The sequence below is a fragment of the Elgaria multicarinata genome, chromosome 13 (assembly GCF_023053635.1).
Source record: "Elgaria multicarinata webbii isolate HBS135686 ecotype San Diego chromosome 13, rElgMul1.1.pri, whole genome shotgun sequence".
NCBI lineage: Eukaryota > Metazoa > Chordata > Lepidosauria > Squamata > Anguidae > Elgaria > Elgaria multicarinata.
The window spans coordinates 12671561-12682436 of record NC_086183.1 but is presented as its reverse complement, the minus strand read 5'-3'; the positions used below and the strand labels follow the sequence as shown (position 1 = coordinate 12682436).

General features: G+C 44.6%; 1 protein-coding gene across 1 annotated transcript in view; it reads left to right on the top strand.

The window, feature by feature from the left end:
• The first annotated feature begins 6968 nt into the window (after window positions 1-6968).
• WASF2 (WASP family member 2) overlaps window positions 6969-10876 on the top strand; it is a 47429-nt gene continuing 43521 nt past the window's right edge. The window contains 1 exon segment of the mRNA XM_063140763.1: window positions 6969-7086. The gene's annotated coding sequence lies outside the window, so the exon portion shown is untranslated.

The window sequence follows — 10876 nt, the reverse complement described above, 5'->3', positions numbered from 1 at the left end:
TTCTACTCCCAGGCATTGTGGCATATAATGGGGCATTTATGCCCGTCATCTAAACAGGCCTAGTATTTTATTGAAACTGTTTTTAGCCATCTAAATCCTTTTAAATCTTGTATATGTAAATTTTTGTGCTGTATTTTTATGTCAGGCAAGCCAAACACAGGGTAAGGCATCAGTGTCTTCAGTATTCAATAAAGGTTCACCTTGAGAAGAAAATAAATTCCTTAGGTGCACACCCTAATGAAATGTACTGTGCACGCCTGTGTTGACCAAGCTAGCTGGAGCTGTAGGGGGAACCAAGCTGGACTAAGGCATGCCCCTCTCTTTCGTCATCAATACCGCCCCTTGACAACACGCCCACAGAACATCGGATTGAAAACGATGGATGAAAATACACTTTGAAATTTCGTATTACCAGAGGAACTGGACTTTCCGTGTGCCAAAATACATCGCTAAGGGGGGGGGGGGAGAACCACAATCACAGCAGGACACGGTTGATGTCATCTGAGTCCTTTGCATGCAATTCACCTCAACCACAGACAATAACGCTGGTGTGATGGAGCTTTAGCAGAACATCCTGGGATCATACTCATACTGTATATTGCTAAAATCATTGCAGGGCTGGTTCTTTTCTGCAGAAATGAATCGTATTCAACACTGGACTCAAACAGTCAAGTACTAAAATGGAAATGATGTCACCGATGTGTGCGTGCATGTGTGTGAGTAGCAGGTGATTGGAAACAGTCAGGATTGCTAAGGTGCAGAATGTTCCATGTGGCTTTTTAATCTATGCCAGAGTTGATTCAAGCACCTCCACCTGCAGTTTGCCTCTTGAAAACACCTGGGTTTCAGCTCTTCAGCTCCCCATGCTTCCTAATTTCAGAACTGATTCTTGGGGAGGTTGATATACTAAATCCTGCATAAAAACAACCCTTCTCTCAATTGCAAACTTCAGCAAACTCATTTGCAGATAGAACTGACTGCAGGACCAGCCCGGCTTCCATCAAAATTCTGATCGGGATTGTTCAGTTCCCCTGATTTTGTCAATGTGAGATAATGCATGGAACTGGATACCTGGGATCACATATTTCCAACATGTTCCATTTTCTTATAGAAAAGGCGTTAGCAGTTTTCTAGTCCTCATGAGCACGTGCTTTCAAATATGCTCTTGGGTGTTTGCAAAAAGCTCCTTTGTTCCATGGCAGAGTAGCTTATTATTATTATTATTATTATTATTATTATTATGTATTTATAAAGCACCATCAATTTTCATGGCGCTGTACAGAATAAAACAAAACAAGACAATCTGCCATATGACTTACAATCTAAAATCACCATAACAGACGGGAGGGAGGGGAAAAGGGGGAATACCAAGAAGGGTAGGGACATTAAAACTAAATATAGACTAGTATGACCACGCTACGGTCATACTAGTCTTACATGCTCCAGCCTGCAGTACTAGTCTTACCTGTGCCAACTCAGTGTTCACTGAGACAAACTTGGGGGGGGGGGGTTTGTCTATACGACGACGCTTTAGTAGCGGATTCGCTCAAAACCCCGCAGCATTGCTGCTGTGAGGCGGAACCAATAAAGTCACATGGCAGGAGGGAGAGCAGGCTATCCAACCAGGAAAAACCGCAGCACCGGCAGCCATTCGGCTTGTCAAGCCCACGTCCTTCCCCCTGCCCTGCCTTCCCACTCTTACACTGCACTTGGATCCACCCCCAGCAACTGAACCAAAGCCACTGCTGACAGGCGAAGAAACAACAAGGCGATCTCAGAGCAACTGGAAAAGTCATGGTAAAACGACACTGCGAAAAAGCGCAGTTTCGGGGGGGGGGAGGCCCAAAGTGGCTGCTAGTTGGTGGCTGCATCATATAAGCAATGCAGCACGACTGCGCAGCCACGACGGGGTAAATAGGGTGTATAGACAAGCCCTTGGAATCTGTTGGAAACTTATTTATTTAACACTATTTATGAATCACTTGTATTAAAGAAATTTCTAACCAATGAACAGAGGACAAAGTTACATTCGTGGGTATCCCTGTTGGAAAAGGTGTGTTTTTAGTAGGTACCAAAAACCCCAAAGAGCACTTGACTAATTTGTAGCGGTAAGGAGTTTCGGAGAGTGAATGCCACCACACTAAGGGTTCACATTAGCATGGCTGGCTAGGGGCATGCTGAGAACTGTGGGATCTTTTTCTGTCTAAACACGAATAGGATTGCTCCCCATGGCCCTGTTTTGAGGCATGATGGACTGACGCTCTGAAATCTTGTGTAGCCACCACGACAGTATCTCCTGATGAGCGTAGCAGCCAAGCAGGTCAGTAGTGTATCCTGGTCCTGAGTTGTTTAGGGCTCTGAAAACAAGTACCAAAACCTTAAATGTGTCCAGGGATGTAAACATCTTGGTTGGAAACAAACGTAGAAATTGAGTAACATGGCTACTTACGTTTGACAAATACAAGCAGTATTTCAAAAATAGAAGGGGTAGGAAGAACTCAGATCTTATCACATCCCGGAGAGAGGGGTTGGACCTAAAAGATCTGTGTTCAAATCTCTACTCAGCCATAAATTTCTGGGTGGATTTTGGACACATCACTAGTTCTCAATTTCCTATATATAAGGGGGGAAAGGCCCTTTAAATCCTTTTGTACATTGAAAAATGTAAATAAACCAGCAAAGGAACAAATAAAAAGCAAGACAATTATCTTCATATGGTGAATTGAATGTTGTCAGCTGGTGTGCTTTTTGGCATTGTTTGTTGGGTTTCCCATCTCGTGCTCTGAAAATGAAAGTTTTCAACACCTAGGGATGAGTTACCAGAGCAAGTGACAAAAGAAGCAATCCTATACTCTCTGGGAAGGTGGCTAAGGGTCCATAGGATGCCGTGGACTTCCTCCACTCCATGGGTGGAAGCCTCCTTGGTGTAGCAGCACAAAGCTCCGCTGCAGTCACTGCTCTGATCTCAGTAAGTCAGGAAAACGGTGTTCCAGGGGTGTGTCGTGGGCAGATTAGGGGAGGCCAGGTATCCGTCAGGCACTCAAAACAAGGGCTTGGAGTGAATTGGTGTCAATGGGAAGGAAATAAAGAAAAATCCTCCCCAACCCATTTTCCCAGGCAAAGAGGCCATAGCTCAGTGGTAGAGTCCCTGCTTTGCATGCAGAAGGTCTCAGGTTCAATCCCTGACATCTCCAGGTAGGGCAAGAAAAGAATTCTGCCTGAAACCCTAGAGAGCTGCTGCCAGTCAGTGTTGGCAACACTGGGCTAGATGGACCTCGGGTCTGAATCAGTTCAGGGCAGCTTCCTATGTTCCCCCTTGGCAAGCTGGGAAGTCTTAGTGGTTCCTTGGCTATAAGAGTGGCCACTTATGCATCACTAAAAGAGAGGGGGGAAATAGAAGCTCCTGTCTCTCTGTTGCCCCTTGTCTCAAAGATTCTGGAACGTGTGGTCTACTCTCGCTGTCTTGACTTTCTCTCTAGTAACTCTGCTCTGGATCCCTTTCAATCTGGATTCCGTCCTTTGCATTCCACTGAAACAGCCCTTACCAAGATCACCAATGATCTTCTCACTGCCAAGTCTAAGGGCCATTATTCCGTCCTTATTCTCCTTGATCTAACTGCAGCCTTCGACACGGTTGATCACGATCTTCTCTTAGATTCCCTCCATGACCTTGGACTCTGTGGCTCTGTCTATAACTGGTTCGCCTCCTATCTAGAGGGTCGCTCTTTCAGCGTGTCGGCTAACGGCAGCTCGTCCTCCTCCTTTCCCCTGTCAGTAGGGGTTCCGCAAGGCTCGGTGCTTGGCCCGCTGCTGTTTTCTCTATACATGCTGCCCTTGGGTAAACTTATTCAATCTCATGGCCTCCAATATCACCTGTATGCCGATGACACACAACTATACCTCTCATCTCCGGAACTTTCTCCTGATGTCCACGATCGTATCTCAGCATGTCTTTCAGATATCTCAGCCTGGCTGCTTCATCGCCGTTTGAAACTCAATATGGCAAAAACTGAACTGCTTGTTTTTCCTCCTAAACCTTCTCCTCACCTCTCATTCTCTCTTACTGTCAACGACGTCACGCTTACTCCGGTCAAGGAAACTCGTAGCCTTGGCTTTATATTTGATTCCTCGCTCTCCTTTATTCCTCATATCGAGGCAGTAGCTAAATCTTGTCGTTTCTTCCTGTATAATATTGCCAGGATTCGACCATTTTTGTCTGTCTCTTCTGCCAAGACTCTCGTTCACGCACTGGTTATCTCTCGGTTGGACTACTGCAACCTCCTCCTCTCTGGCCTCCCCTCATCTCACATCAGTCCGCTGGTCTCTGTCCACCACTCTGCCGCTAAGATCATCTTCCTGGCCCGCCGCTCTGACCATGTCACTCCGCTTCTGAAATCTCTTCATTGGCTCCCAATTCATTCCAGAATCCAATATAAACTTCTCCTGTTGACCTTCAAAGCTTTTCACGGTCTAGCTCCTGCCTATCTCTCCTCTCTCATCTCACACTATTGCCCCGCTCGTGCTCTTCGCTCCTCTGATGCCATGCTTCTTGCCTGCCCAAGGGTCTCTACTTCCCTTGCTCGGCTTCGTCCATTTTCCTCTGCTGCCCCTCATGCCTGGAATGCTCTTCCAGAACACCTGAGAACTACCAACTCAATCACAGCTTTTAAAACACAGCTAAAAACTTTTCTTTTCCCTATAGCTTTTAAACTTTGAGTTTGTTCTGACTCTATACTGTTAGCTTCACCCTTCCCGGTGCCTGTTTACACTTCCCTGTGCCTGTTTGCATTCTCTTTCCCTTCTTATTGTTTACTACAACTTTATTAGATTGTAAGCCTATGCGGCAGGGTCTTGCTATTTACTGTGTTATCTGTACAGCACCATGTACATCGATGGTGCTATATAAATAAATAATAATAATAATAATAACTGATTTCCATAAAATCTTCATATACGAATATATAATCATAGTTGTTGATTTATAAATTATTATGATTTATGCAGAAATACGTCTCACCCTAGTGTGGAAGTGACCAGGTGAGTTGGGTGCCTGCCTCTTTAGTTTGCTGCCCAGGTGCTAACTATGGTGGGGTAGCTTCAAGACCCCCTGATCTGCTCTCCTTTCTTATGGTCCCTTATCTTTAAACCGGACTTGGTTTGGACAGCCCATCAAAGAGAGGATGGTCCTCTCTAAAAGAAGGCAGATGGCCTGCTATACTCCCCATGATGGTTGTATTAATAGGATTGTCTTTCACATGTTGAATTCAGTAGGACGGACTTCTGAGTAAACATGCTGAGTAAATACACTTTAAGAGAAGCGAAAAGAGTTAAAACCTTATCAGTAGGAGAGCATAATTCCAAAACAAAAGGAGGGGGGGAAATCAAATTAGAATATTAAGAAGGAAATACAAGAGAAAAAATAGTGCAGGCTGGTGGCTCCGATTTTGGTGGGGCTGTGAATCCATTCCGTCAGAACCAGCCAGAACTCTTTTAAAAAAGCTATCCAAGGTGCTGAATCCCACCCTCAACATAGGCTCAGAACCCTGGATAGCTGCAATAGGACGCTGGCTGGTTCTGACTGAAACCCAGAATGGAATCAATTCCATCAAGGCCCAGCATTGGCCAAAAGGCAGGATACAAATAATAATAATAATAATAATAATAATAATAATAATAATATCACAGCCTCATCAAAATCGGAGCCACCAGCCTCCACTGAAAATAGTTTCTCTTTTTTAAAATATAATAATAATAATAATAATAATATCACAGCCTCATCAAAATCGGAGCCACCAGCCTCCACTGAAAATAGTTTCTCTTTTTTAAATAATAATAATAATAATATCACAGCCTCATCAAAATCGGAGCCACCAGCCTCCACTGAAAATAGTTTCTCTTTTTTAAATAATAATAATAATAATAATAATATCACAGCCTCATCAAAATCGGAGCCACCAGCCTCCACTGAAAATAGTTTCTCTTTTTTAAATAATAATAATAATAATAATAATATCACAGCCTCATCAAAATCGGAGCCACCAGCCTCCACTGAAAATAGTTTCTCTTTTTAAAAATATAATAATAATAATAATAATAATAATAATAATAATAATAATAATAATAATAATAATATCCGAAAGCGGGACAAAGGAGCCACGCAAATATTTAAAGGGAGAAGAAGTCTAAATACACACAAAACAGGCCACGAGAAAAGACCCAAGAAAGCAGTGGCTTAACACGATTAACGTTTGATGAATGAGACGTTGGAAGGGGAGGTGTTCGAAAACACGTGTATCACACAGGCCCACTCATCAGAGAGGCGGGATTGGTCACGGCTTAAGTGTACACTGGGTGACACACCCGCCTCTGGGAAAAATCCCCGCTCCAGCCGCCTCCTGGCTCAGCGATTCTCGCCTCTCCCTGCCATTAGGGGAGTTTCCAAACTTTCTCGTTTTGCTATAACACCCCCAAGACCCCAGGGGGAGCCTTTCTTTTAAGCTTCAAGACCATCGAACTGACTGGCTTAGCTAAGTGAAAAAGGGGAAGAAGGTCCAAACCATGAGTGAAAACCGTCCTCTTGATAAAATTCTGACGCGAAACATCAACTACCGTCCTTTCTTACTTGTATTTAAAAACACACAGCAAAACATCGCCAAACTGTGCCTTCCCTTCTCAATCGACTGCTGTCCCCGTCTAACGTGCTTCACCCTTCTTTATCCCTCTCCCCCTCCAACCTCGGCCCATGGTACGTCCCACGTTGTTTACGCTGCTTTTCCGCCCCTTCCCCCAAAGAGGCTTGGTTGGGTGTGGTCGCTAAAGTGTAGGGGAAGGAAACTGGGGTGCGTACGCAAATCTCGTAAGGTAACGTTTGACAGGCAGGACAGGCTAGCCAATAGAACGTGGGTGCCGCGGCACCGGAGAGCCAATGAGGACGCGGACCGGTGAAGGAGGAGGAGGAGAAGGCGGGGCTAGCTTCGGTCCGGGCAGGCTGAGGGGAAAGCTCTGGAATGGCGGACGGCTGGGACGGTTCGCTCCGGTGGTGACGAGCTGAGGGGAGGGGGGCACGGAGGAGGCGGCTGTGGGCGGGTAAGCCTCGGTCGGTGGCGGGGGTGGGAGGGCGAGGAGCCGCCCTTTCCAGGTGCCCGCGAGAGGACACAGGCGGGAGTTATTATGGGATGGGTGGGGTGGGGGAGGGGCGCCATTGGAGGGGGAGTCTCCACCCTGGGCACGGAGTGAGGGCAGTAACGTGTGGAAGCGTCTCGGGCCTGAAGAAAGGATGAGAGGAAGGCCGTTTATGGGTGGGGCCTACGGGAAGGTAGGAAGTCTGGCGCGTCCTGGGATGGGTTGGGGATGGTGGGTTAGGGTTGCCACCTTCTTCTTTTGTGTGTGTATGTCCTGCTCCTTTGCTTTTAACAGCTCCCTGTTTATGCAGGCGTCTTCTTGTGTGTGTGTAAAAACTGATTCTCCTATCAGTTGGTTAAGTGCTGTTCTTGGAATAATGTTGTTAGTTTGGATGGCTTCTGCTTTTCGTAAGAAGCTGGATCACCGAGTGGAGAAGGGCGGTTCTTTTCAAAAAGGAAGAAACATCCACATTAGGCCAGATCCAGATTTAGTCATACTTAGGGTAAGCCAATTGGGATCAATGGGACTTAAGTTGGGCATGACTCAAGGCCCATTAATTGCTGTGTGTCGACTTTGACTTAAGTCTCTCTCCGTGTGTGTCTGTCCTGCTCCTCTGCTTTTAACAGCTCATTTGATGCAGGCGTCTTCTTTTATGTGTGTGTATGTGAACATTGTTAATAGTTTGTTAAGTGCTGTTTGCGGAAATAATGTTAATAATTTGGATGGGTGCTTTCCATAAGAAGCTGAATCACTGAATTGAAAAGGGAAGAAACATCAACATTAGGTTATTTCCGGATTTAGCCATACTTAGGCATGACTCAAGCCCCATTGATTTCTGTGCCTCACCTCTGATTTAGTGTAACTCTGTAAAAAGTGTTTCATTTTTGTATGGTACACTCTACCAACTGTATACGGAATGTCTTCATATTAAAATGTATAGGTTGCTTTTTGCCCCATTCAGGGTAAACTACGTTGACAGTGGAAACTGCACAAAAGATAATACTTCTGCCAAGAAAATTACTGTTCTTTGAGAGCATATGTGTGAATGTACTGATGGTATTTCCCACAATGCAGCCCGTTTAGCTTATGGCAGGTTAAAGCCTTGTTCAGATTGGCTTTGCTCCTAAGTACTGCAAACCTACTGACAACTCTATCTGGCAAAGTTGTTTTGTGATTGGATTTTATTTCTTTTTCCCTGTTAGTGGGGTCATCTCTTAAAAGAGATGGGGAAAGCCCTTCATGGGTGAAGTTTCATAGTTTTGTGTGTAGTTTGGTAAGAAGGATGTGGGTGCCCTGCCACCGGAAGAGCAACAGGACTTGCTTGTGTTTGTGATGGTAGAAGGAAGGGCACTGTGATGTTCCATGTGGCAGAGCTGGATAAAGCTGATAGGAAATGGTGGGATGGAAGGGAAATGGACCGGAGGGGCAGGCTGCACACTGCACGGGAGACAGTTTAGTGTTAGAGGAGGGAGGAAAGAATGAAATGACATGAGCAGGGAGATAGAGTCTGTCCTAACCAGGTAAGACTTTAGAGTGAGAGGATTCCTGGTTTTGGTGCATAATAAATTTAGTGTGGGCAGGAAAGGAAGGGATTTCTTTTAGGGAGGTCTATAACAGGTAGGCAGTACTTGTCTTAGTACCTCTGGAGATAATATGCCCTTCACAAAAGAAACAGAATGCCTTAACGTGGGGCTAAAGAGGCAACGGGTAGAAAAGAAAGCTGCTTTTCTACAAGTTAGGTGTATTTTCCAAGCTGGGGAAACAATACCTGTCCTGGATAGGCATGGGAGGTATGGTGAAGGTTCACTTGCAGTGATATAGATATAATAAGAAATGAAAATGTGGCAGTGAAAGTGAGTTTATACATAGTATGAAGGCCATACAGTATTAAGGAAGGGTATCCATGTTCTTTATTTTATTTGCTGTATATCCTGTCCTATCCCTATACCATGTTTGGGCAACGGTATAGAGTCATAAGGAATAATTTGAAGTATGAATGCAAGAGGTGTGTGGAGCCGTGTGCCCATGTTGGGATGGGTGTTGTCAGCAGAATTGAAGGCATTGTAGCACACAAGAGCGAGGAATGGGACTGCGCGTGTGCCCACAAGTTCTGGGCCTTGGAAGGAGGTGTTTATGTTTGAGAGAGATCTCTAGTTATCTCACTTTTGCTGTGCTTTTTCTCCAAAGAGCTCAGGGTAACATATATAGGATCCTCTATTTTATCCTCACAACAGCTCTAAGAGATAGATTGGGCTAGAGACTTTGACCTGGTTTGCGCAACACACCTGGCTCACTGAGTTATTTAACCCAGGACAAACTGTGGCACATGCTAGGTGTGTGCTGCCACCATTTTCAATATGCAACCTTCAATCTGGGGTTGCAATGTGTCATGCAAACCCAGCCATCATGAGTTATTTGAGGGTTAAATAACCCTCAATTAGTAGTAGCCCATGATGATATGTCACAACCCCAGATTGCCTGGATCGGAGGGTTGCATATTCAAATAGTGGCTGCATGCTTGCACCACAGCTCATTGTGGGTTAAATAACCCAAAATGAGCTAGCCGTGTCTTACGAACCAACCCAGTGACTGGCCCAAAGTCATATCATGACTGAGCAAGGATTTGAATCTGTTTCTCCTGATCAGATTTCACCACTCCAGCCACTACACTGGCACACTACAATGAAATTGCCAGTACTAGAACGCCAATGCAGGAATGCTGGGGAAGGAGCAGATTTGAGAGGGTATCCCTGGTCTCCTTTATAAGTTGACACTATTAGGTTCTTTAAGGCTTATCTGAAGGTCTCTAGAAACTTTTAGGCCATCTTATTGAATGAAACCTGATGGATATGATTGTTGGTCTGATGTACAAATAGAGAGCTTTACTATAGGTATATCTTGTTAATGTGGAATCTCTTTCTCTATGAACGTTGATGTAATTTGCCTCTGTGAAACTTGCTTTGCTTGTGGAAATCTCTCCCTTTGTGTGTTTGTGCATGCAGCTAGTTGCCCTTACTTGTAAAATCCATTATGTGTGGAATTGTTCTGGAATTTTGCTTGCATGTTAACCTTTTAAAATGTATATCAGTGTTCATTATGACATATTGGCTCTGAAGCAGTTGTCAGCTAGTAGCTAATCTTGCTCATCAGGGAGGTGCATTTCTAAGGGTATCCATATAAAAGTATGAACATAGACTGAATGCTCAACTAATGTTTGCTTATGTATGTTTGTGAAAGAGTTGCACTGCATATGACAGCTTCCCTCAGTCATCATTAATACTAATGTTAAAAAATTCTGTTGAAACCCTTAATGGGGCTGGTGTTTTACTGTAATTTTCACTTGCATCTCCTTCCAGTATGGTACAGTAATAATTCATTTTACATTTAGGAGACTGAAACACTTTCCATTACAGCACAGTACCTATCAAACCCTTACGGGTTTGAAGAAGGCTCAGTAAAGTTATGACTCGTGGTCTTCCTATGTAGTTAACTAACCTGAGTATATCCTTTAAGCTTTGTGCATCTGGTGAAGTGAGATCTAGGTTATGAAACTTAAGCCGCAGTACATTTTCAGGCTAGTTCAGATGTGACACTATCCAGGGGTGGGAAACATTTGGCCCTCCAAGTGCTGTTGGATTGCAACTTCCATCAGTCCTAGCAAACCTAGTCAATGGTGAGGGATTGTGGGAGTTTCAGACCAGCAACATCTGGAGGGCCACAAGATGTTCATCCCTGCACTAAACCAGGCTTTAAC